We start from the raw sequence: 4,920 nt of genomic DNA, 5'->3' as shown, positions 1-4,920 counted from the left end.
GCTCTTTGCGACCCCATGGACAAAAGCCCACCAGGCTTCTCTGTCTATGGAATTTCCCAGGCAAAAACACTGGAGTAGGTTGCCATTTCTTCCTTCAGGAAATCTTCCCACCCCCTGCCATTTCCTCCTCCAGGAAGTCTTCCCAACCCAGGGATTGAACCTGTGTCTCTTGCATCTCTTGCAGTGGCAGGCAGATTCTTTACCTCTGCGCCACCTGGGAAGCCCCAGCAAGTCCATACTCTACAAGTATCTACAAGACGTTCCATTAGAGCATAGGCCTAAATAGAGAGAAACGCAAAAAAGATTACTGGATGCTATTACAAGTGGGTCAGTTTAGTACATGGTAATTGGGGTCCTTAGAAAAATGGAAGGTTGGGATTACTTTTTGTCCTAGAACAAAATGGGAAAAGTTTGATGGGAGGAAAGACAGAAAGGTCTTGATAGACTGAGGTAAAGCCCTGGGCACAAGCAGCCTGAGGATTTGTAAGAAACTGAACAGGGTAGAGGCAGTGAGGATGTTAAAAGAACTTGTTGCTGCAAGTTAATCAAACTTTAGGTTTGAGTTCTTCAGTATTCTTGCCCACTTCCTCCATTTAATCCTTCATCTCCTTGTAACATTTAAATGAAGGCTACGGACATTTCAGTGCCTAGCATGGTACCAGGCTCCTAGGTACTCAAAAAATATGTCATAACTTTAATTAATAACTTTATATAACTTTAGATAGGAACATTCAGTATATAAAACTCTGGAAATCCTTGGAAGTAGTTTCCTCAAAGTTAACAAGCTCATAAATTCATTCATGGAAGACTGGACTAGAAACTTCTACAAATCAAAGCATAAAAAGCAACTCTAATGTTTGCAAATTTTGCAGTCTATTTTGTCTTCCTTGAATTCATTCATATCCTCTTCTCAGGATATAGAAACGTTTGTGTTGCACCCACTTCAGAAGAAGATGTATATGGCCTCAGAATTGAGTATTAAGAGTTTAAGAAACTGTCGGCTTATCTTGGGAAAAGGGCAAGTTGCCATTTTTTCCCCATATGGAGACTGTGGAGACAAGGGAAACCCCTCCACATTTTTCCCACAATTTCATATTATGCTAGAGAACTTCTGATTTTGTTAATTCATTAAACATTTTAAGAGTATTTTTGGTTTGTACTGTACTGAGTGAGGTATATGAAGGGAGTCAAGTGTACAGTCCTTGCCCCTAAAGAAGTTACAATGCAAAGAGAGAGAACCAGGCGCGGAACTCGGAACAAAAGCTGTGACTGCATAATAATATACTAGTGTGGGATGGGGGATGGGGAATCTGGAAGTCCAGTTGTTACTAGGAAAGTGGTTTCCAGGAGGTGAGAGCTTTTAGGCCCAGTCTGAAAGAGGTTGATTTTAATGATCTGCAGGAGTGAAAGTTAAAAGGCTTTCTACTTGGGAGATAAACATCTGCCCTGATTTAAATGTGGGAAGAGCCTGAAGTGTGGGAGACTTAAGGAGATTGACTTCCTAGCAGTCAAAAGGCGGATTTGGGAAAGGATTTGAGAATACAGCTGATAAGTTTGGGGAAGTCAGTTGATAAAGATGGGAAGGGACAGAGATTTTTGTTGTGGTTGTTATTAAAAGCTTAGATTTGATGTGCTAGGTAAACAATAAAGAAATTACATGAGAAGAATGATTTTTATGATAGCTATGTAACAATGAGATTGCAATAGAGAGGTCCTGATGCTCAGGAAACAAGCTGCTGCTGCTAAGTCGTTTCAGTCGTGTCCGACTCTGTGCGACCCCAGAGATGGCAGCCCACCAGGCTCCCCTGTCCCTGGGATTCTCCAGGCAAGAACACTGGAGTGGGTTGCCATTTCCCTTTCCAATGGATGAAAGTGAAAAGTGAAAGTGAAGTCGCTCAGTCGTGTCTGACTCCTAGCCACTCCATGGACTGCAGCCTACCAGGCTCCTCCATCCATGGGATTTTCCAGGCAAGAGTACTGGAGTGGGGTGTCATTGCCTTCTCCGCAAGAAACAAGCTAGATATACCATATTTTAGGCCTAGGTTGGTAAGACCTGAAAGAAAATGGTAGCTGAAGAAATTTCAAAGTTGAATAGATAGTAGTAATAAGGAAAAGGCTATGTTATAAACTATCCCATTACTATTCTTTAATTATTAACTCAATTAACAATGATTTCCAGATAATTTATCTCCAGTCCCCCTCTCCCTAGTTTACACCTTTGTATCAAAGAGATTTTATTCAGGACATCCTTTTCAGTACTCTCCACCTATGCCTTACTCAGCTTGCCTTTGCTTCATCATCTTCCCATTTCACCTCCTGTTGTTCATTTAGTCAAATCATCAAATTATTTTAGTCCTTACAAGACCTTAAAGGCATTTATGATCTCAGAAAAGTCTCTGAAATTCTGGCTGCTAGGGACTTGGACCACATAACAACAACATAGGACTTATTTTCAAAATTAGAATTTTTGATTACTGATGGTACTCATTCTCTTTTAAAATGATCGTTGTAAAAACAGAATTACTTGTAATCTCACCACCATTACTGAAATGATTCATTCCTTCCAAATGTTAAATGTGAATAATTTTCACATATTTTAAAATGCAGTCTATATCTTTTAATTTCTTTTTAATGGGAGGATAATTGCTTTATACTGTTGTGTTGGTTTCTATCATACATAACATGAATCAGCCATAGGTATACACATGTCCCCTCCCTCTCAGTACCTCTTTGCATCTCGCTTTTAGTTTTTACTTTCATACGGTTATTTTGGAGGCTCCTAGAATTCAAGCAGTTCTGCTCAGAATTTTGCTAAGACCCCTGCTACTGCTCTCTCCCTATAATTCAGTCTCTACTCCCTGTATCCTCTGATTATTCATAACTTTTGCTCCCTTGTGGTTCTTGCTGCCTGGCATCCACCGCTTGCCTACTCAATGCACCTTTAAACCATCATTCAATCCACCTCAGTCCCTCTTTCTCCTTGCACAGTGTTTGTGGAGAGCTTCAACAAGCTTCCTACAGAACTACTGCCCTTGGGTCTAGTGTCCATCCCAATCCACAGACTGCTGCAAAGAGGGAGAAGAGATCATGTCACACCAGAAGAGAATTTATGAAGGAACCTCTTAGAGGAATGGGAATGGCAGACACAGCGGTCTTGATCTATATCCCTTCATTTCTTACTTTCTGAAAATAAGATTTTTGATGACTATATAATATTCTGTCCTGTGAATATTCCAGATGTACCTAACTGTTCCAACAATGATGAACAGTTAACATGTCTTTGATCTTGACTATTGTAAATAACAGTGAGGTGAGTAGCCTTCTAAGTTGCCTGAATCTCAGGTAAAAACTTTTTAGATTTCTGAAAGCTGAATTACTACAGAGGTGGCGATCTTGATAGAGTCTGTCAAATGAACTTTCAGAAAGAGTTTTGTGACTTTAAAATAGGAGCAAGGATTTTTAACTTGTTATAGTTTGGTTACTAGGAACCACAGGGAAATCTATACCATATGCTAGAAATACTTATAGGAAATGTTTGCTTTTAAGAGATGCTCTCACATAATGAATTCAGTGCATTTTACAAATGAAGATGATAGGGAAGATTACAAGACAGTAGTGTGTGTTTTGAGTGGGAGGAATACACTGGGGGGACAGACTTGAATTGGAAAGATTATGCACTTAAGTATATAGAAAAAGGAATGAAAGGCATATTAAGCTATACAAATTCATTCCTTATCTTTAGCCTTTAGTGAATATTACATTTTATGCAGTTGAACCTTTCTGTACATATTTCGTATCTTTCAACTATTAATTGATAAAGCTATTACCATTTTGTGATCTGCAGAATTCCCGAGGCCAGTATCCTAGATGTTAGACTTTTCCCTTGGGTTAGAATTTTTTTCCCTTCAAATCTTTGTTGTTGGGATAGTTTTGGATAATACCCTATGAATACCTTTGTGTGCTCATTTTTAAAAAGTCATACCATTGAAAGATATTTCCCAAAGTGGAACTGTTGATTAAAAGGTATGAACAACATGATTGCTTGCTTATATACTGCAAGATACTGCGCTCCACTAAGATATTATTAACTTTGCACGTTTGTATCCCTGGTTCTCGCGTCTTTCCATTTTCCATCCTTTCCACGAGGTAGCGAAGCACAAACGGCTGAGAGCCCAGCGCAAAGTATAATAAAATCTCAATAAATACTACTGGATTAATCTTCCCGTACCTGTCGGCTTGATTTTTCTCCCTCAGGCTCTTCGCTTCGTTTTTTTCGGAAACTACTTCATTACCTTCAATCGGCAATTTCAGGTAAAGTAATTTTGGACAGAGGCAACTTCCGCGTCCCTTACATCTTACTTCCAATTCTGGAAACTTATTTGCCCAATTGCCGTCTGAGGAAGCCAAATTCAAAGCAGCCACTGCCCGCTGAGCTCTCACACCCGGCTGCCTCCTCGGGAAGGAAACGTTTTCTTGCAAACTTTCTAAGCCAGTCAACGTGGGCAGATGCCAAAGAAAACGAGATGGCCGCGCGTTTCTGTCAACCAAATTCGACGCTGAGTGGCAGAAAGTCTATGAAGGGGTAAACGTCCCGGGAATATTTTGCATCTCACTAGCTTGGGGTTGCAGCTTGGAGTTGCCTTCTCCCAGGGCCCGACGGCTACGACAGGTGCGAAGCCCGCCCGGGAGGAGCTTCTGCCTTCCGAGCTGAGCCACAGGTCGCGCAGGGGAACGTCTATTCCGGGATGCCCCGTTGGCGCCTAGGCGCCGGGTTCCCGCACACCTCAGGCTGCCAACCCGCGGGTCCGCAGTCGCCGAGCCGAGGCCGGGAGGGGGTTGGGGGCGGGGTCGGCCGCGGCGTCACCACTGACGTAGCCGCCCCACCGGGCCGCCGCCGCTGCCGCCGCTGCACCGGGGAGC

Source organism: Ovis aries, chromosome 3 (genome assembly GCF_016772045.2).
Source record: "Ovis aries strain OAR_USU_Benz2616 breed Rambouillet chromosome 3, ARS-UI_Ramb_v3.0, whole genome shotgun sequence".
Classification (NCBI taxonomy): domain Eukaryota; kingdom Metazoa; phylum Chordata; class Mammalia; order Artiodactyla; family Bovidae; genus Ovis; species Ovis aries.
This window is presented reverse-complemented; position numbering follows the sequence as displayed.